This window comes from Peromyscus eremicus, chromosome 23 (genome assembly GCF_949786415.1).
Source record: "Peromyscus eremicus chromosome 23, PerEre_H2_v1, whole genome shotgun sequence".
Lineage (NCBI taxonomy): Eukaryota > Metazoa > Chordata > Mammalia > Rodentia > Cricetidae > Peromyscus > Peromyscus eremicus.
In genome coordinates, this window is record NC_081438.1 from 21,340,784 (window position 1) to 21,353,485 (window position 12,702).

At 48.3% G+C, this 12,702-nt stretch overlaps 1 protein-coding gene across 1 annotated transcript in view; it reads right to left on the bottom strand.

The window, feature by feature from the left end:
• The window catches only part of Auts2 (activator of transcription and developmental regulator AUTS2), a 1,127,676-nt gene that overhangs the window by 164,632 nt on the left and 950,342 nt on the right, over positions 1–12,702 (bottom strand). The gene's annotated exons all lie outside the window — the stretch shown is intronic.

The window sequence follows — 12,702 nt, forward strand, 5'->3', positions numbered from 1 at the left end:
TCAGAGACAGGCGCATTCACTCCCTCCCACCACACAAGGAATTTTCCTGTGTCATCCACCGTAAGTCTGGGAAGAACAGAAAGGCAAAAGGGAGAAAAGGCCCCACGTCCGTCCACTCACAGTGGAAGGCCTTCTAAGACAGCCATCACGGTTGCCTGGGCAGGACCGAGGAGTGCATGATCTTAAGTCAGCCCTGTGCGGTTGGCCAGCGTCCCATCATGAGGGCAGGGAGCAACGTGTGGGATCCATAGGTGAGCTGCCCGGTGGCGGTCTGAGGCAGTTTGGCCCTGCAAGCCTCTGGGCCCCCTGCCAAGCTGCCTTCGCCGCTGCCAGGGGAAGTGATGTGTTCTGCAGGAAAGTGCCAGCTGGCCGGTCTTTCTCCCCAGGGGGCAAGCCGTAAGCACAGATTACCAGGGACTTTGTTCAGTTCTGCTGTGGGGCTCCCCAAGGAGAGGCACATCACAACCCGGGCATCAGCACTAATAGGCTGTGATGTGTCAGACGGGGGCTAAGCAGGCCAGCGGGGGTGGCAGGGCCCGGGAGCAGAAGGGGAGGACAAAGGCCACGCCTCCACGGCCAGCAACTGGCTCAGAGCCCTATGCAAAGCAGGAAAATACTCTATACAGTGTACCCTACCCCGCAGGGGCAGAGTAAGAGGAACTGCTCCAGTGCATGGTCCATCGACACAGACTCCTGGTACTCCACTCAATCTGTCCTGGACATCCTCAGCGCCTCCTGCAATTTCAGAAGGCCAACTAAAACTTTCCTTTGCTTCATTTCAAGGGCCTGTGGACTGTGAAGTCACATGGACTGCCACATTCGAGGCGTTGTCATGGAGACAGTGGCGGCTGCATCACTGATGTTGGTCTCCACTTTCATAAAAAAAAAAAAAAGTCATTTAAATTTTTATGTATAAGACCAGTTCATTAGACTGAGAAATTAAATTGATCGTTTCTTTTTTTCTCCCCCTCTCCACCCAGAGGAATTTCTGAGAGAGCTATAGATCAGCATATGTGGAAGTTGGGTGGGATTTCGGGTAGGGTTTTTCTAGCCAGTTTTATCCCTGACTTGAAACTAATTTACGCCAAGAAACAAAGATGGCTTCCTTCGCTTTCTCTAAGTCCATGCTCTCCTGCTCAGCTGACCACTGATGATTTTAGCCTGTGTCTTGGGTGTGTTATAGCTCATTTGGAGATTGGCGATTCTGTCACTTTTTAAGGGACCATTTGGACAATAATATAAAAGTTAGTGTGTGGTATGGGTAAGGAACACCAAGACAGGCAGGTGTCCAATCAAGCCCAGTCTTTCTACAAAGGCATCTTAATGGTTGATTAGAATACTCCAAGGAACTGAAAAGATTACCTTCTCATAATCTGTGTGTGTGTGTGTGTGTGTGTGTGTGTGTGTGTGTGTGTGCACATGCTCTGTCTTTGCTCGTGTGTGCACTTGGGCGTGGAAGCCTGAGGTGATGATAGGTGTCTCCCTCAACTGCTCTCTACCTAAGTTTTTGAAACAAAGTCTTTCATGGAAAGCGGAGCTTACTGATTGGCTTGGGTGGATGACCAGTGAGCCCCAGAGATCTGGCTAGCTCTGCCTTCCCAGCCCAGGCATTATAAAGAGCACACTACTTAGGCCCAGCTTTTCACATGGGTCTGGGGATTTGAACCAGGGTCCTCATCCTTGTACCACAAGCACTTTATTCACTGAGCCGCCTCCAGAGCCCAGTCTCCCTTGCACATAGGATTCTTGCACTTTTTCCTTTCCCTCCTGTCCGCGAACCTGTTGTTACCCCCTCTCTGATTGACACCACAGCCTCTGTGCCCTCGAGATTTAGCAAAAGCTCTTTCCCCACAGTCTCTCTGTAGATCCCTGGGGTCAACTCTACCGCCACGGGACTTAGCCAGTCCAATGGCCCTCATAACCCTCCCTGTCTGCTCTTGTGGGGCCCTAACTTTGATGTTCTCAGCCTGGGAAGAGACTCAGTAAGTTGTCACCAGGGTTGGTTCTTAACAAAACACACCTAACACAATGCCCTCCCCATCTCCTTTCATAATACTTAGGCAAGCTGTCATGAGAAGCCACTGTGACAGTCTGAGAATCTAATATTACTTGAGTCTGGAAAGGGGATGAAGTATCTTTAAGGAAATACACACACACACACACACACACACACACACACACACACACACACACTTCGATATATGTATGTGTGTTTCCAACCTTTTTTTCCCTCTTGCTATTCTGGGGCTTGTCTTTAATGAGCAGCTCCAAATGACAGCTTTAATCACTGCCTCTGGCCACTGAAAGAGGCTGCTAATGACAGGAAAGAACACAGGGCCATTTGCATCAATCAGCTCCCGTCTAAATCACTTTTTATGATAATGCACCCAAGCGAAGAAGAAAGTGTCTCTGTCGCCTGCATGGTGATGTACCTCCACGCTGTCTCCACAGCTCAGACCTCCACATAAATCTCTTAAAGAGGCACGCACCCCACCCTGGCCTGCCCGCCCAGCACTACCCTCATTTTCTACACCATTAATGACCCCCCACTGGGGGTAGAGCCGTGACAGGCTGAGCAGGCTCGTTCCTTTTCTCAAGGAGAGAACCTCTGTCTTAAAAAGCAAGAAAGGCAAAGAGGAAATCAAGGGTACCGCTTAGGACAAGCTTCCTCTGTGTGTGTGTGTGTGTGTGTGTGTGTGTGTGTGTGTGTGTGTGTGTCCATGTGTGCAGGTGTGTGTGCCTTTGTGTGTGTGCACGTGGGTGGAAGGCAGGCACCACCCACCCTGTTCTTTCTGAATCAGGGTCACTCACTGGCCTGAAACTCACCAAGCCGACCGGGCTGAAACACAGGAGTTGTCATTAGGAGCTTCAGATGTCTTTCTCCTCCAACTGTCGAAGATCTATTAGCAGTTAATGGTCTGGGGTCATGCGTCCCCTTGATACAGTGAGAAACAGATAATCTATGCTTCTTTTACTGCTGTTATTACTCTTCATTATGCATGTGCAAGCATGGGTGCGTGTGTATTCCCATGGGTGTGGAAACCAGAGGTCAACTTTGGGTGTCAACCTCAGGAGCCATCAGCCTGCCTGCCTGTCTGCCCTCCCTCCCTCCTTCCTTCCCTCCTACCCTCCCTCCCTCCCTCTCTCCCTCCTTCCCTCCTTCTCTCCCTCCCTCCCTGTAATGCTGGGGACTGAGCCTAGAACCTTGGGCATTACATTCCCAGCCTTTACTTTATTGACTCTTTGAGACAAGCTCCCTCACTGGGAACTAGGGCTCAGCGATTAGGCTAAGCGGGGTGGTCAGTGAGTTCTGGGGGCCTGCTGTCTCATTTCCCTAGTGCTGGACTACAGGCATGCACCAGCAGCATATTCAGTCTTTTCTGTGGGTGGCGGGGATCAGACTCAAGTCCTCACGTTTATGAAACAAATACTTCACAGACTGAGCCAGCTTCCCAGTTTCAATGATCTCTTCACAAAGTATAACCATCAGTGCATATACACATGAAAACATGCATATGGTACACTGAAGAACATGCATACACATGCACATATGTGCGTATAATATTCAAGAATTGTTTGTCTATTTGGAGAAAGGCCTATTTTTCTTTGTGTGTGTGTGTATGTGTGTGTGCCTGTAAATGTACATTCATATGTGTGTAGGCACATGAGTGTGTAGGTCATGTGTAGGTGACCCTACATGTGTTTGTACATGCACGGGGAGTCCTGATGTTGATTTGGGGTGTTTTCTTTGCTCACTCTCCACCTTATATACTGAGGCACAGTCTCGCATTGATTTTATTAGTCTACTAGCCAGCTTGCTCCAAGGGTCCCATTTCTGCCTCCTGAGGGTTAGGATTACAGGCAGTCAACACACTCACTGGACATTTCCTTGGGTGCCTGGGATCCAAACGCTAGTCCTCATGCTGATCCATCTCCCCAGCCCCAAACAGTCCATTTCTAAGGCTCTCTATGTACAACAAATTGCTATGCTACTAAACGAGACTCTCAGCACACCACACAAGTCACCACTCAAGTACAATTTGGTTGTCCGCAGGACACACTAATTAGCGGTGACCATTTCATTGTGCATAAAAGCCTCAATGTAGCACTCTGGTAAACGCCAGTGAAAGCACATGGCAGTGAGTGAGTACGAGGGTTCTAGTCCTCTGCGCTTCCAGAACCTTCTCACACTCCACTGTTAAGTGCGAACACTCATCCTTCGTCACTGTGCAATTTTAACCAAAAGGAAGGCTTGATGTGAGAAACGACTTCTCAACGTTACAAGTTCAGGAGGGATGAACGACAGCTTCTTTTGGAGCCACATTCCCACCGGATCAGTCAGGATGAGGGGCGACTTAAAGTGACAGGCTACCTAAAATAACAGTGGCTTCAGCAAGAGTTCCCTTGCTCACATCCAAGTCCCAGGGTAAGCAGCCCCCCGGCTGACAGGGCACTCCATACGGCCAGAGTTGTAAGCCTTTCTCCTGCAGAGGCTGCTATTTCCACCCAGGGCAGCAAACACTTCCTCCACTGAGTCATTTCTCCAGCCTTTATAATCTAATAATCTTACCAACAGATAATTTGGAGGCTGGAGAGATGGATCGGCCGTATGTGTGCTGCCCTTCCAGAGGCCCCGAGTTCAGTTTCCAGCAACCATGTCAGACAGCCCAATCTGCCTGTAACTCCAGCTCCCCAGACACCAAATGCCTCTGGCCTCGGGGCGGGGGGCACCTGCATTCACAAGTGTATATGTGTACGTATGCGCGCACACACAATTTAAAGTAATAAAATAAAATGTTAAATAATTTCTTACATGCTTAATTAAATGGATCACATCACTTCTACCTCTTCCTCAACTGTGTGGGAACAGATGCTACCAGCCTACTGTATCACCCATAGGACAGGGGATGAAGACTGAAGAGGACCAAGGAAGCCTAGCCACCATGCTCAAGGTCGTTATCACCAGTACCTACCATGGCACAGCTGAGTCTATGAAGAGCATGACCTGCCTACCATCTTCTTTAGACATGGCTCTTCCCATACCTGGCCCCTCCCTGCTCTCTGCTAGCCTGCTCCATATCCTGCAGATCCCATTTGCGCACTAGGTTCATTTCAGAAAGAGCTTTGCCGTCAGAGAGATTTTGCAGAGACTCTCCAACTGATCATACATCTCAACATAAGACACACTCACTTTATAAAGAACTTTATGGGCACTACAGATATGATGGCTGACTCTAGGTGTATCCAGTGGCAAGGTCCCAATGGCCTTTAAAAGTCCTCCTTGTCTCCCAGATCTACAGGGGTCCTAAAAGTATACTTCTTTGCTCTATACAAGCCAAGTTCACATGGATTCTTGGACCTAACCTAGAAGACAGAAACTGGATAGCATGCTAGATCCTTGAGCAGCATGGGATGAATTTAGCTGTTTGGATAGGAACAGGGATTTCTGTTGCTAGTACTTACTGAAAGCTTCCATGCCTGCTTGTCTTCCATGAGTTACTAAAACAGTATCATCTGTCAAGTACTTTATTTGTCACTCTCTCAATTGATATCCATCCATCCATCCATCCACCTATGTATCCATGCATGCTTCCATCCATTCACAAATCCATCCACCCATGCATGCTTCCATCCATCCATCCACTCACCCATCTGTTCACTCATCATCTGTGTATCCATCCATCCATCCATCCATCCATCCATCCATCCATCCATCCATCCATCCATCCACTCCATGCATGCTTCCATCCATTCACAAATCCATCCACCCATGCATGCTTCCATCCATCCATCCACTCACCCATCTGTTCACTCATCATCTGTGTATCCATCCATCCATCCATCCATCCATCCATCCATCCATCCATCCATCCATCATCAAACCATCCACGAATACATCCATTTGAAATTGTCCAAGAAAGACTTAAAGTGACGGAAGACCCTGAAACACTCATGCATACTGCACTGTGGCATAAGCTTCAGGGATGGAGACGTGTGTCTGTTTTCTTCACGACTTCACCCCCAGCTCCTCTCACTGCGGTGACAGAACATGCGACTGTCATCTACAAAGTGAACCATGCAATAAAATCACAGTTTCCCCCTCATCAGAGCCCTCCTAATGTTTTAAGTGAGTTTACAGTTCTTGTGTTAGGTAACGTTCACAGCTATCCTCAGAGGCACACGTGTAGTGTTTGGGTCACTGCTTAGACACGCCTGTGACCCAGCATCAACTCTGCTATTAATGTAATTATTGATAGACTCTTAAAATCGTTTTTCTTTTAAAATTATTGATTCCTGGAGGTCAGAGACTTTAAGCTCTAAATCATAAACTTTATACTAGTGGCTTCAAGTAGCAGCCATCAGAGACAGCTACAGAGTCTGGATGAGGCTCCCTCCTAAGGGTCTGGAGACGGTGTCATCACCTTCTCTGATAATCTTACGGCATGTCTACCCATCTTTTATAAGGAAGATGACCACAGACAATCTCTGATTTTCCACTATTTACTAGCCATGTTCCAGATCTGACAAATACCATGGACCGCAAATGACAGCCTTATGTTTCTATAAGGTAAGGAAGGACAGTCATAGGGGAGGGAGGAGGAAATGAGGAAGGAGGAGGAAAACAGGGAGGGAGGGAGAGAAAAGGAGGGAAGAGGAAAGGGAGGAAAGAAGGGAAGGTGGGCAGGAAGAAGGAAGGAGGGAAGGGAGAGAAGAGGAAGGAAGGCAGAGCAGAAGGGATGATCTAGAGCTTTGAATGAATGGTGAGTGTGAACCTCCGGAACTGTCTAGCAGTAAGCGTGATGTGCTCTTAGATTCAGCTGGTACAACATCTATTCCAGGCCCGGTTGGCTTCCTCAGCCTGGGACCCCCAGCGCCTTGAATCCCAGTTTTTCAGCTGTTATTCCAATTCCTCTCCTGTAGTACTAAGTGGTTAGTCAGGGTCACACAGCGACAACAGATGACTTGGCAGCATTTCCAAGGGATGGAAACTTGACCCCAGAGAGAGGAGGAAGCTAGGTTATGAGGTCCTAGAGTAGACATGTCACTGTCTGTAAGTTGAGCCTGAGTGAAAAGTGGAAAATGTTACACTAACTTCTTCACGTGTGTGGAAAATGAAGATTCACAGGGCAGGAGGAGCCCTCAAATGACATCGTATAAACCATCTGCCTGCCTAATGGAACTTCATGGACCTGTCACTCAAAGCATACATTAGCAAGGATGCAAAATACTGTAGTTGAATTGATGGTGGTTAAGAGCACTGGTTGCGCTTGCAAAGGACCCTAGCTTGGTTCTCAGCACCCACATAGTGGTTCACAACCATCTAACTCCAGTTCTAGGGCATCCAATGCTTCTTCTGACCTCCACGGGCAACAGACACTCACATGGCGTACATACCTACCTGCAGGCAAAACAGTCATACACATAAAATGAATCAATCTCAAGAAATTGAAGTATGCAAAACGGGAGATTCTAAAATGTTCTAAGAGGATCATTTCCAATACCAAAGAAATTATTTTTAAAAATATTTGTTTCTTTATTGAAACGGGGACTCACCATGCAGCCCTACCTAGAACCAAGCTAGCCTTAAACTCACAGAGATTCACCCATCTCTGTCTCCCGAATGCTGAGATTAAGGGTATAAACTACCATATTAGCTGATTGTCTTTTCTCCAGACAGGGTCTCCTATAGCCCATTTTGACCTCCAATTTGATTTGTAATTGAGGATGCCCTGAGCTTCCCACTTCCACTTCCTGAGTGCTAGATGACAGGTGTTTACACTGTACCTTGTTCTCTGAAGTGCTGAGACTAGAGACAGGGGTATCCCAGGGGCTCATCCCAGGCTCCCACTGGCCACCCTGACTGTTTAATGGGATCCAGGCTAGTGAGAGATCCTGTCTAAAAGAAGAATAAAGAAAGGAGGAGGAGGAGGAGGAGGAGGAGGAGGAGGAGGATTGTTCCTAAGCAATGAACTTGACATTGACTCTTGTACCCCCACATACACAGGCACACATGTGAACATGCCTATACACTTAGACATAAACAAATAGGAGCAGCATTGCTCCCAAGAGGTCCAGACATTCACTTACTCTGCTGCTGTTTACTGAGGGGTTCAGTGCACGGTCTGTATCCCATATGGTACTGTACTCCAAATACACTTTAAACCACTCTGCTACAGAGACCAACAAGAAAACACGAAGTCACCCCACCAAGTTATGGGGTTCCTCCCCATGTCTGCCTCAGAGGATTTTTTCTTTTCTTTTCTGTTTTTTTGGAAACAGGGTCTCATGTATCTCAGGCTAGCCTCAAATTTGCTGTGTAGCCAGGGATGACATTGGGTTCCTGATCCCTCCTCCTCCATTTCCCACTTCCTGAGATCACAGGGGTGTACCACTGCACTTAGACCCCAGGGGGCTTTAAAAACATTATTTTAAATAGTGTGTGTGGAAGAAAATGCTAAGCTACTAAGGCACCTGCCTACTAGTCTGTCATTGTTATCTCTGCTTCAGAGGGACAGAGAAGGTGGGGACAGTCAATGAGTATTTTTATTTTTTCATTAACAAAGGAAGCCACCAACTTAAATTATTGACAAACTCGTCTCTCTGAGTAGACTGTTTTTTCCTGTATCTCTCCTCTTTTACTTGGGTGTTCTTGTTTGTGTTTCTGGAAAGCAGTGGGTTTGGCAGCGGAACAGCTTCTCAGAGCGACCACGCTCTCTGTCCACAAGCCAATGTGTTACTGACTTGTGTATGTATGTGTGTAGGTTCATTAGAGAAGGAGGCTCTCACCACACAGATCATTGTAACCTTACAACTTGTAACAATCCTTCGGCTTCAGCCTCTAGAGCGGCCATTCTCAACCTGTGGGTCACGACCCCTTTAGCAAACCTCTTTCTCCAAAAATATTTACATTACAATTCCTAACAGTAGCAACATTTACAGTTATGAAGTAGCAACGAAAATAATGTTATTGTTGGGAGGGGGGGTCACCACACCATGAGGAACTGTATTAAAGGGTCGCAGCGTTAGGAAGGGTGAGAACCGCTGCCCTAGAGTCTGGGGATTACAGGTGTGTGTTTCTGTGCCTGGCTTAAAGTTTCTGAGTATTAGTTATAGGTTGTGGTACAGATAGCACGAAGTCACATGACAGAGACCAGAGTGACACCTTCAAAGACGTTGCAGGGTCTCATGTACACATTTCCTAAACCCTTTCTCTGCTATGTGAATACGGCCAATGAGATAGAGTTTCAACAATAAGGATCATTAGCTGAAGAAACTGTAATTGCAAAACTCTTCCTGAGGGCCGGTGACATGGCTCACTCTTGTACAGCGCTTTGCAAGCAAGGGGACATGTGTTTGATCCACAGTACCCATGTGTACAAAAGCCGGATGTGGTGGTACATGTTCATAGCCAAGCATTGCAAAAGTGGAGACAGGTGGATCCCTGGGGCTCACTGGCCAGTCAATCTAGCCGAATCTGTACCCGAAGGCCAGTGAGAAACTCTCAAAAAATAAGGTGTGTATGTGTGTGTGTGTGTGTGTGTGTGTGTGTGTGTGTGTGTGTGTGTGTATGTGTGTTGGTGTTGTTTTATCTCCCCAGGAAAAGTCTGTTTCACAACAATGGTACCTGAAGAACAGTACCTGAGGTTGACCTGTGGGGGTATGCCCCCCTCCTCCCTCCCTCTCTTTCCTGAAAGAAAGAATCCAGAAGAACTTGCTTTTGTCTTGCTTGGCTGGCAGAAAAATCAAGGAAGATGGAGCATGGGGGATAAAAGGCCCCATTTGCTTATCAAGCCCCTCTGAATCTGTGTTACAATCCCAAAGAGCTGTACAACATCCATTTTTTTTTTTTCAAACACAAACCGAACAGAAAGTCTCTATAGGTATAGCCAGCTTTAAAGAGTGAAGTGTAGAAGAATCCTGATTTGAGAAAGTGATGAGTGCTCTGAGATAGAATAATTTATTTCATGCCCTGGTCTTCGCTCTATCAGAGGACTCACTTCTGAACAGGCACATCATTGTGAATTTCAAATAGGGCTCAAAGCATGTCATTGTGATGGACATACGACTTTTCTGGACAGATCCTCACCCAAGACACGGTGCAGCTGAAGTGCTCACTGGGGACACATGAAAGGCTCTCAAGATCCAAGATGTGGGTTATTCGGCACACAAACGCCCTGACCTGCTTTTTGAATCTCCAGTCCCACAGCCTTGTGCTAACTATGTAGAAGAAAAGGTGACCCAGATACTCGAACGATCACCCAGCCAACTAAAGAAATCGAGGGTTTCAGTGCTTACAGAGTTATCTCAATATCCAACCTTGCTATGCTCGCCCCCTCCTCTCTCTCCTTCCCCCCTTACCTTCTTAATCTCCCTTCTACCTCTCTCTATTCTCTCTCCCCCCTCCTTCCTTCCTTCTTTCTTTATGGATTTTTGAGACAGGGCCTCATCTATTCCAGCCAAGGACGACCCTGAGCTTCTGACCCCTGCTGCCTCCACCTCCCCAGTGCTGGGGTTACAAGTGTGCATCACCACAAGGGTTGATGCAGTGCTGAGGATGGAACCCGGAGCTTCATGCAGAACAGGTAAGCACTCTACCAACTGAGCCACATCCTCGGCCCCTCTCAACACACTTTGGAAACAGTGAGTCTTAGGATGACGGCAGGGTGTTTAGAATCAATTACCACAACGGAACAGACGCAGCTGCCCACACCGAACAAACGAGGACCTGCAGTATCATGAGACCCTGAACCTCCCGGGGCGGGGGGGCGGGGGGAGATGCTTCTAGACCAAGAACTAAAACATCCCATCATTAACTCCCCTCCAACCTGTGACATCAAACTGCTAGGGGAAGGCACAAAGACAGGTGTTGACAGATCAGGGGTCAAATCTTGGCCATGGCATGGTAGCCCATTCCAGCAGCCAAGTTGAATCTTGGAGTGCCTGGCTTCCTGCCCTTCAAGGCTGATGGGACACTTTGAAGTCAGATGGTGAGCACAAGGCAGCCGATATTGTTACACTGTAGAGGGCCTTGCTAGGTCAGAGTGTGGCTAAGGCTTTGCTTTATTTAGACTCCGCTTTCTAATCCCCACCTGCCATGTGCTATCCTCAAAACGTACTGCTAAGGACCGGGAATGAAGCTCAGTTAGCAGAGTGCCTGCTTGGCACAAACAGAACCCTGAGTTCTATCCCAGCACCACCTGAGCCAGGAATGGTGTCCCCCATAATCTCTGCACCGGGAAGGTGGAGGCAGGAGGATCAGGTGTTCAAGATCATCCTTGGCTACATACAGAGTTAGAAGCCAGCCTGGGCTACATTTTACACGCACGCACCCACGCACGCACGCACGCACACATGCGCATGAGAGATGGGGGCGTTAGGGAGGGAGGGAGAGAGATCCTACCTATGAAAAGAAGCTGCCTGTCAGCCCTGGGAACTTGCTTGATCGTTTTAGGTATTTTGAGTCAGACATCTGCCCTGGGGACAGGGAGAAACCCCAGCGGTACTATAGAGGGATGCCTGTAAACATTTCTCCACCTGTGCTGCAGAGTGAATCACACTCTTCCAGGACTCTCTTATGGGGAATCGAAAGCTGTCTACGCAGCAGCCCCTCTCACGAGGAGCTGTCATGGTTTGGATGTGAAATGCTCCCCACAGGCTCGTGTGGTGAATACTTGGCCATCAGCCGGGAGTGCAGTTTTGAGAGGCTGCGGAAACCTTCGGGGATTGGACGAGCTGGAGGAAGTAGGTCATTAGGGGCTGGGCCTCGGGAGCATAACATCCCTGACTGCTTTCTGTCCATCTCTGTCTCTCTGTCTCTACCTCCCGGTGGGCAGACGTGAACTGCTCTCCCCTGTGCACATTTCTGAGATCTACTTGTTAGAGACAGGGTCGGCACACATGGCGGGCTTTCGTGTGCTACACACAATCCTGTCATGGAAGGCTTGCTGCCTAGCTGCTAGCAGCACTGACGGGGGAATGAGAAGCCCTGGGTTCCTCCGCCCAATAGAGGGAACGTTTAAACACCAATATGGCTCTGACACTCTCTATGTGATGGCTGTCTCACGGAGCCTTCAGTCCGACCTCCTCCCGCTCCTTCCTTCCTCACAGATTTGGACTCCAAGGGTTCTCCTTACAGACAGATACTCTAATTGCTAGACCCCTTTATAGGAGTTAGCATCTTGGGAAGACCCAAGATGTCCCAAGTCACCTAAACCATCTGGGGAGCTTGTTAAAATGCAGATTCTGGGCTCAGAGGGTAAACGAGCTGCTGTGTTCACATGAACCCAAGTTTGATCCTAAGGCCTCACTTACACCCGGGCATGCGTGCTGGTACAAGTTTGTAAACTCAATGCTGGGGAGGCAGAAACAGAAGCATCCTGGAGGCTCAGTGGTTACCCAGCCTAGCTGAACTAACAGTGAACCCCAGTAAGAAATCCTGCGTCCAAACAAAAACAAGGAAGGGGCTAGAGAGATGAATCGGTGGTTAGAGTACCTGCCATACACGTGTGAAGATCTGAGTTTGGATGCCCAGGATCCATGGAAAATAAAATGCTGGATGGCTGCGTTCGCCCACCTGTAATTCCAGCCAGTCAGAGACAAGGGACCGCCCCCCCCCCCCCCCCCCCAGAGCAAGACGGTTAGTTAGTAAGACTAGCCATATCGGTGAGCTCTGGGTTTGACTCAAAGACCCTGCCACGATGA